The 9,972-nt window shown below is 44.8% G+C and overlaps 1 non-coding gene across 1 annotated transcript; it reads right to left on the bottom strand.

Moving 5' to 3' along the window:
- Positions 1-1,008: 1,008 nt before the first annotated feature.
- Positions 1,009-1,061, bottom strand: LOC123989635. The gene has a single exon (XR_006830591.1). It is a non-coding gene; the product is annotated as a U7 small nuclear RNA (small nuclear RNA).
- Positions 1,062-9,972: the final 8,911 nt, after the last annotated feature.

Raw genomic sequence — 9,972 nt, 5'->3', positions numbered from 1 at the left:
TGGAGCTGCAGTAAAAACATGTTTTTAAGCTGGTGACTACCCTGTGTTAATGTCAGAGCCTTAGCTGAGCCTCAGGGTGCACCTGGGGGTGGGTGGTGGAAACAACAGGAAAAAAGACTAATAGTGTATTTTTATTTAACTAGGCAAGCCAGTTAAGAACAAATTCTTATTTACAATGACGGCCTACCCCGGCCAAACCTGGATGACGCTGGACCTATTGTCCGCCGCCCTATGGGACTTCTAATCACAGCCAGGTGTGATACAGCCTGGATTCAAACCAGGGACTGTAGTGACACTGTCACGTTCTGACCTTAGTTCCTTTGTTTTGTCTTTGTTTTAGTATATGGTTACGGCGTGAGTTGGGGTGGGCAGTCTATGTTCCTTTTTCTATAATTTGGGATTTCTTTGTTTGGCCTGGTATGGTTCGCAATCAGAGTTGTGGGAACTGTTTCGGTTTTGTTATTTCACGTTGTCGTGTTTTGTTTTGTTCAGTGTTCATTATTTTTATTAAACAATATGGACACTTACCACGCAGCGCATTGGTCCTCCGATCCTTCCTACTACTCCTCCTCATCAGAGAAGAAGACCGTTACAGAATCACCCACCACCAGAGGATCAAGCAGCGTGGTAACGGGCAGCAGCAGCGATCTCCAAAATCCTGGACATGGGAAGAGATCCTGGATGGCAAGGGACCCTGGGTACAGCCGGGAGAGTATCGCCGCCCCACGGCAGAGCTGGAGGCAGCGAAAGACAGACACCTCTTGCACTGAGATGCAGTGCCTTAGACCGCTGCGCCACTCTGGAGCCCTAGTGTATATACTATGGTAGGAATACTATAGTATTAACTGTAGTATTTTTGTATTTATAGCTTACTATAGTATAAATACTGTTTAAAAATATATGTATATACTGACTGTATTATAAGAATTACTGTAGTGTTTTTGGAGACCGTCGTATACTGTAGCATTTACTGTGGTATTTTTGATATATTATCTTTGACATATTAGCGTAGGCTTTCTTCTTGAGGAAACCTACTGGAGAAATACTAAAAGAGCGCATTTTCCATAACCTGTAGGTAGGTAGGTAGGACTAGGTTCTGAACAGAGACTTCAGAGCGTCCGTTCTTTTTAATAACCTGTAGGGGACACAATATATGATTTATACTTGTAGGCATGTAGGTTTCTCACTTACGAGTGGCACACATTGGGATATGGGGGATGCGGGGGCAGGGTATATGCAAACTAAATACTGTAGTATTTACTGTAGTAACAAAAGGTTGTGTTTTTGCAGACATTTGTTGTATTTACTACAGTGTTTCTTTTGTGGATAATACTGTAGTATTTACTATATTTTTTATAGTATACTAAGTACTACACATGGTCAAGGGATACTACAGTGTGCAGTATAGTATTGCACAGTATACTACAATTTACTACATAATTCTATAGTAAGTACTGTAGTATTATATCGTAAACTATATTTTTTTATGCAGGGAGGGTTGAGGGCTTGGTGGGTCAGGGCTGGAGGGCTTGCTGTCTGGCTGGGGGAGGTCTGGTTGGGGAGGCCTGACTAACTGGCTGGCTGGTTTGTTGGTTGGGGAGGGCTGTGTGGGTTGGGATGGCTAGGTGAGTTGAGGAGTAGGGCTGGCTGGCTGCTGGCTGTGGGAGAGCTGGATGGATTGTGAAGAAAGGCTGACTGATTGACTTCCTCCCTCGCTCCCTCAGCCTTTCTGAGGTTGCCCCACAGCTCCATGTCATCACCAGTGAGGTTATGGTGAAGGAAGGGTTAGGGTGTGTTCTGAAGTACAGCTCTGTTTGGACCAGCAGGGCCTCCCTACAGGGTTGCCTGGGGTGGGGTGGGTGCTTAGTGGGTGTGGGTGGGACGGTGGGAAAGGGGCTCCTCTCACGATGACAACCAGATGGCGGAGGAAAAACATTTACTGGACTGTGCATCAATTCAACATTGTTCTATTTAATTGATAGTTTGTTTCATACGGATTCTTCCCTTTATCTTTTACCAATGCATACTTTTCACTTAAAACATGTTTTTTTTCTTTGTGTGTGTGTGTGTGTGTGTGTGTGTGTGTGTGTGTGTGTGTGTGTGTGTGTGTGTGTGTGTGTGTGTGTGTGTGTGTGTGTGTGTGTGTGTGTGTGTGTGTGTGTGTGTGTGTGTGTGTGTGTGTGTGTGTGTGTGTGTGTGTGTGTGTGTGTGTTCACGTGTACAACTGAAGTTGAGTGAGTTCATGTCAAAGAGAGGAAGAAGATAATATAGATTTACTTTACGAGATGGGGGCATCAAATAAAAATGACAGAAATGCGTTTGGATTGAGAATGACGTACTAAAGAGAGAGAAGTTGAGTTTTTCTGGTTTTGTGGGATGGTCTTTTTAATAACAGTGAGAGAAGGAAGGCAGAGCTAGTGGCCAGTGTGGCCAGAAGGCAGCAGTTGACTTGGGGAAGTTTCCCTGTCCGTTTCTCCCTCCCTCCCTCTCAGACATCTCGTTTGGGTGAGGAACTCTGCCAGCAGGGTAGTACACTCCTGTGTCCCAAATGGTACCCTATTCCCTATATAGTGCACTACTTTAGACCAGAGCCCATACTACTATTGGCTCTGGTCAATAGTAGTGCACTGTGTAGAGAAAATAGGGACATACCCCAAGATCATTATACTGTTGCTTTGCCAGTGGGTCCTGCTATGTAATTATCCAACACACACACACACACACACACACACACACACACACACACACACACACACACACACACACACACACACACACACACACACACACACACACACACACACACACACACACACACACACACACACACACACACACACACACACACACACACACACACACACACACAATTTATATTTTCAATGAACATGCATCCATAGAGATACAGGCAGACATACAGTCATGACTGAAATTATTTGCACGCTTGATAAAGATGAATCCTTTGTGGCTGTTAGTAGAGCATTTTTTTTAAAGATGGGGTTACAAATGATTGGCACTCCAATTTTCAATACTCCGACACCTTCCCCTGCGAGGAAAACGGCATTGAGCCTTTTTCTAAAATGTTTTATGAGATTGGAGAACACAGTGGGAGGGATCTTAGACCATTCCTCCATACAGAATCTTTCCAGATCCTTCATATCCTTCATCTGCTCTTATGGACTTCCCCTCTTCAATTCAAACCATAGGCTTTCAATGGGGTTCAAGTCCTGAAACAAAATGTTGATTTTGTGGTCAATGAACCATTTCTTTGTGGAATTTGATGTGTGCTTTGGCTGGAAGATCCACAACCAGGTTTTTGGATAAAATATCAAGTTCATGATGCTTTTGACCTTAACAAGGGCCCCAGGACCAGTGGAAGAAAAATAGCCAGATAACATCAAAGATCCAGCACCCTATATTAAAGTAGGTATGGGGTTCTTTTCTGCTTGTCAATGCCTTCTTTTCATGCCAAACCCACCATTGGTGTGTGTGGCCAAAGAGCTATCTATTTTCATGTCATCTGACCACAGCACTTGTATCAAACTCCACGCGTTTCCATTTTTTTGACGTCATCAAAATAGAGCTCTTTGGCCACGCACGCCAGTGGTGGGTTTGGGATCGAAAGAAAGATGTGATACGCAGAAAGGTACCCCCATACCAACAAAAAAAATCTATTTCGCAAAGCTGTGGTCTGAATTGAAGAGCGCAGTCCATAAGTGCAGACAAAAGATACATTTACATTACATTTAAGTCATTTAGCAGACGCTCTTATCCAGAGCGACTTACAAATTGGTGCATTCACCTTATGACATCCAGTGGAACAGCCACTTTACAATAGTGCATCTACATATTTTAAGGGGGGGGGGGTGAGAAGGATTACTTTATCCTATCCTAGGTATTCCTTAAAGAGGTGGGGTTTCAGGTGTCTCCGGAAGGTGGTGATTGATTCCGCTGTCCTGGCGTCGTGAGGGAGTTTGTTCCACCATTGGGGAGCCAGAGCAGCGAACAGTTTTGACTGGGCTGAGCGGGAACTGTACTTCCTCAGTGGTAGGGAGGCGAGCAGGCCAGAGGTGGATGAACGCAGTGCCCTTATTTGGGTGTAGGGCCTGATCAGAGCCTGGAGGTACTGAGGTGCCGTTCCCCTCACAGCTCCGTAGGCAAGCACCATGGTCTTGTAGCGGATGCGAGCTTCAACTGGAAGCCAGTGGAGAGAGTGGAGGAGCGGGGTGACGTGAGAGAACTTGGGAAGGTTGAACACCAGACGGGCTGCGGCGTTCTGGATGAGTTGTAGGGGTTTAATGGCACAGGCAGGGAGCCCAGCCAACAGCGAGTTGCAGTAATCCAGACGGGAGATGACAAGTGCCTGGATTAGGACCTGTGCCGCTTCCTGTGTGAGGCAGGGTCGTACTCTGCGGATGTTGTAGAGCATGAACCTACAGGAACGGGCCACCGCCTTGATAAAAGATCTGGAAAATATTCTATATGGAGGAATGGTCTAAGATCCCTCCCAATGTGTCCTCCAATCTCATAAAACATTTTTGAAAAAAGCTCAGTGCCATTATCCTCGCAAGGTGAGGTATTTTAAGCAGTGCTTAATTTAACAGGATCCGGCACCACTGTGTTTCGTTACCTCTCATGGCAAGACAAAATTGCCTAATTTGTTTATTAATAACTTTTCATGTTCAAAAGTCTGCACTCTCCTCAAACAATAGCATGATATTCTTTCACTGTAATAGCTACTGTAAATTGGACAGTGCAGTTAGATTAACAAGAATTTAAGCTTTCTGCCAATATCAGATATGTCTATGTCCTGGGAAATGTTCTTATTACTTACAACCTCATGCTAATCGCAGTAGCCTATGTTAGCTCAACCGTGCTGTGGAAGGGACACCAATTCCAAAGATGATAATGTAGCCACAGAAGATCAATAGCTTATTTGTTTTAAATAGCTTAGCTGTGAATGTAGCCCAATAACCAGACATAGTCTACAGTTGGGAACACGCTGTAAATCTATCAGTAAACAACAGCATGCAACAACAGGGATTTTGCAATATTTCAAATACAATAGCGAGAAAACAGGCTGGAAGGCAAATGGCTCCTGCTTAATAGAGAAGACTAATCTATCTGCTGTGATGCTAACAAAATATTTGATCAACTTCTAAATATTGTTTTACAAAGTAAAGCAACAGAGAGAGAGAGGCTTTTAGCACGAGCTGCACCTGGGCCATCATCAAGGGGTGAGCTGCGCATCATTGGGTGAGTCAGTGAAACTGGAAAGCATTTCTAAGACTATAATTTTCTCCTCATATTGTAGCATTCAATATGTCTCCACACACCTAGGCCTAGGCTGCTCCCGAGTGGTGCAGCAGTCTAAGGCACTGCATCTCAGTGCTAGAGGCGCCACTACAGACCCTGGTTTGATTCCAGGCTGTAGCACACATAGGGTGGAGCACAATTGGCCCAGCGCTGTCCGGGTTAGGGTTTGGCCGGGGTAGGCCGTCATTGTAAATATGCATTTGTTCTTAACTGACTTAACTGACTTGTTCTTAACTGACCTTTATTTGATAAAGGTCAAATAAATACAAATAAAGGCTATTGATGGAATCAAGTCAAGGTCGTTTTTATTGATCTCAGTTTATCAGTGTCAAAGTAGCCTGCCATTTCAATCATTTGAGATTCTGCCAAAGTCTCCAGTCGTGTAAAATGAGGTAGAATTGCATGAAATCCATTTATAAAAGATCATGTTTTCCCGGGCTCTAGGCTACTAAAAATTTTCCCCATGTGTGCAACTTTTGTAAGTGCTCCTACTCTACTGCTCTATGCCACTACCCAAACGCGATGATATGCATGCAATTATTTTTATTAGGCTGCAATTTCTGGGGAAGCCAGCTCTTGAAAGAGTAGTGTCGATGTAGATGGTGAAAATCTATTGAATGATACTAAAAATGCTGGTCAGGAGTTTGAAGTCCTGGATGCTTGGTTAACATTAGACAACAACAAAAATCCACCAGGGCTAATCATTTGGAGCCTGGTTTGCTTAAGTGTGCGGCATCTCTTATTGCTGGCCCGGTTACCCACATTTTTTATATAACATTGTAATCAGGAAGTGTTCCAAAAGCATGGAAAACCACAAATGTGCTGCCACAAGGGTGGGGATACAAATGATCTTGACAACTATCACCCCATTTCAAGACTACCTTCTTTAGCTAAGATTCTTGAATCCTTGGTTAATGTACAACTTTGTTCCTTTTTAGCTGATAATTGTATTCTTAATATAAACCAATGAGGGTTTAGGCCTGGGCATAGTACTACCACAACAACCACGCTAGTTGTCTAATGAACTTATCCTCTGCAGCAGAGGTAACTCTGGGTATTCCTTTCCTGTGGTGGTCCTCATGAGAGCCAGGTTCCTCATAGCGCTTGATGGTTTTTGCGACTGCACTTGAGCAAACTTTCAAAGTTCTTGAAATGTTCCATATTGACTGATCTTCATGTCTTAAAGTAATGATTGACTGTCGTATCCCTTTGCTTATTTGAGCTGTTCTTGCCATAATATGGACTTGGTCTTTTTCCAAATAGGGCTATCCCCCCTACCTTGTCACAACACAATTGATTGGCTCAAACGCATTAAAAAGGAAATCAATTACAAATGAACTTTTAACAAGGCACCTCGGTTAATTGAAATGCAATCCAGATGACTACCTCATGAAGCTGGTTGAGAGAATGTCAAGACTGTGACAAACTGTCACAGGCAAAGGGTGGTTATTTGAAGAATCTCAAATATAAAATATATTTTAATTTGTTTAACATTTTTTTTGGTTACTACATGATTCCATATGTGTTATTTAATAGTTTTGATGTCTTCACTATTATTCTACAATGTAGAAAATAGTAAAAATAAAGAAACACCTTTGAATAAGTAGGTGTTCTAAAACGTTTGACCGGTAGTGTATACTGTACTAACACATATACTGTATTAAAGCTGCAATATGTAACTTTGTGCACGACTCTACTAAATACACATACAATTTTAGTTGTAGAATGGTCATTCTCATTGAAAGCATGTCTAAGAAGAGGTAGATATGTTCTATGTGCACTATTTCTACTCTTCCCGCTCTTAAGTTTAGTTTTTGCGTCTTTTGGTTTTGTACACCAGCTTAAAACAGCTGAAAATACAATATTTTGGTAACGGAAAATACATTAGTCAGCAGTTTAGATGGTACATTGATTCTCTACACTACACTTACTATTAGAATGTTAGTAACCAGGAAATGGAGGAGCGATTTATAAACATTAAGGTGTTCCAGCACACAGCTTTGACCTACCACCTACTGCAATGTTGGTCTATTGTACTTCAAACAATGTTTATGCAGGTTGCTTAAGATTCAACCTTCTCAAACAGCCTAATTCATACTCTTAGAGGAAGTGTGTCATGTATTGTATTGTCATGTCTTGTCCCTGTGCTTTCTCTTCTCTTCGTTTCCCCCTGCTGGTCTTATTAGGTTTCTTTCTCTCTCTCTATTCCTCTCTCTCTCTATCGTTCCGTTCCTGCTCCCAGCTGTTCCTCATTCTCCTAACGACCTCGTTTACTCTTTCACACCTGTCCCCTATTTTGCCCTCTGATTAAGTCTCTATTTTTCTCTCTGTTTCTGCTTCTGTCCTTGTTGGATTCTTGTTTGCTGCTTGCTTTGCTTTTGTTCCGTCCAGTTGTATTCTGCCTCGTCATCAGATACTACGTGTGAGCAGGTGTCTCTATCCTCTACGGCCCGCGCCTACCCGAAGGGACCTGCAGTCTGTTGCCGCTAGCCCTGCAACTCTCCTCAACAACTAGAAGGGGGACTCTCCTGTTAAACTAGAAGATTTGTGTTTTCCCTGTTTGGACTTCCCCTGTATGATTGAGGATTTATGTTTTCCCTGTTTGGACATTAAAAGACTCTGTTTCCGTTATATCGCTTTTGGGTCCTCACTCACCTGCATAACAGAAGAATCCGACCAAGAATGGACCCAGCGATTTCGGATTCTCTCTACTCAGCCGTCGAGTTCAAGGGAGCGATGCTAGGCAGACACGAACAGGAATTGTCTGTTGCTCGACATGTCGTTGAGACCCTGGCCGCCCAAGTCTCCGGCCTCTCGGAGGATATTCACAATCTCCGCCTCGATCCACCGGTTACCTCCTGGGCTTCCGGGTCTCCGGAGCCCAGAATTAATAACCCACCGTGTTACTCTGGGGAGCCCACTGAATGTCGCTCGTTCCTTACTCAGTGTGATATTGTGTTCTCTCTCCAGCCCAACACGTACTCCAGGGGTACTGCTCGTATCGCCTACGTCATATCTCTCCTTACTGGACGGGCTCGTGAGTGGGGCACGGCTATCTGGGAGGCAAGGGCTGAGTGTACTAACCAGTATCAGAACTTTAAGGAGGAGATGATACGGGTTTTTGATCGTTCTGTTTTTGGGAAAGAAGCTTCCTGGGCCCTGTCTTCCCTATGTCAAGGTAATCGATCCATAACGGATTACTCTATAGAGTTTCGCACTCTTGCTGCCTCCAGTGACTGGAACGAGCCGGCGTTGCTCGCTCGTTTTCTGGAGGGTCTCCACGCTGAGGTTAAGGATGAGATTCTCTCCCGGGAGGTTCCTTCCAGCGTGGATTCTTTGATTGAACTCGCCATTCGCATAGAACGACGGGTAGATCTTCGTCACCGAGCTCATGGAAGAGAGCTCGCGTTAACAGTGTCTCCCCTCTCCGCATCTCTACCATCTCCCCCCACTGGCTCAGGTGTTGAGCCCATGCAGCTGGGGGGTATTCGCATCTCGACTAAGGAGAGGGAACGGAGAATCACCAACCGCCTCTGTCTCTATTGCGGTTCCGCTGGTCATTTTATCATTTCATGTCCAGTAAAAGGCCAGAGCTCATCAGTAAGCGGAGGGCTACTGGCGAGCGCTACTACTCTGGTCTCTCCGTCAAGTTCCTGTACTACCTTGTCGGTCCATCTACGCTGGACCGGTTCGGCAGCTTCCTGCAGTTAATAGACTCTGGGGCGGAGGGCTGTTTTATGGACGAAGCCTGGGCTCGGGAACATGACATTCCTCTCAGGCAGTTAGGGGAGCCCACGGCTATGTTCGCCTTGGATGGTAGTCCTCTCCCCAGGATTCAGCGTGAAACGCTACCTTTAACCCTCACTGTCTCTGGTAATCATAGTGAAACCATTTCATTTTTGATTTTTTTGTTCACCTTTTACACCTGTTGTTTTGGGCCATCCCTGGCTAGTGTGTCATAATCCTTCTATTAATTGGTCTAGTAATTCTATCCTCTCCTGGAACGTCTCTTGTCATGTTAAGTGTTTAGTGTCTGCTATTCCTCCTGTTTCTTCTGCCCCCTCTTCACAGGAGGAGCCTGGTGATTTGACAGGGGTGCCGGAGGAATATCATGATCTGCGCACGGTCTTCAGTCGGTCCAGGGCCACCTCCCTTCCTCCTCACCGGTCGTATGATTGTTGTATTGATCTCCTTCCGGGTACTACTCCCCCACGGGGTAGACTAGACTCTCTGTCGGCTACCGAACGTAAGGCTCTCGAAGATTATTTGTCTGTAGCTCTCGACACCGGTACCGTGGTCCCTTCCTCCTCTCCCGCCGAAGCGGGGTTTTTTGTTAAGGAAGAGGACGGGACCCTGCGCCCCTGCGTGGATTATCGAGGGCTGAATGACATAACGGTTAAGAATCGTTATCCGCTTCCCCTTATGTCTTCAGTTTTCGAGATTCTGCAGGGAGCCAGGTTCTTTACTAAGTTGGACCTTCGTAACACTTACCATCTCGTGCGCATCAGGGAGGGGGACGAGTGGAAAATGGCATCTATCACTCCGTTAGGGCATTTTGAATACCGGGTTCTGCCGTTCGGTCTCGCTAATGCTCCAGCTGTCTTTCAGGCATTAGTGAATGATGTACTGAGTGACATGCTGAACATCTTTGTTTTT

This window comes from Oncorhynchus gorbuscha, linkage group LG11 (assembly GCF_021184085.1).
Source record: "Oncorhynchus gorbuscha isolate QuinsamMale2020 ecotype Even-year linkage group LG11, OgorEven_v1.0, whole genome shotgun sequence".
Taxonomy (NCBI): Eukaryota; Metazoa; Chordata; class Actinopteri; order Salmoniformes; family Salmonidae; genus Oncorhynchus; species Oncorhynchus gorbuscha.
This window is presented reverse-complemented; position numbering and strand designations above follow the sequence as displayed.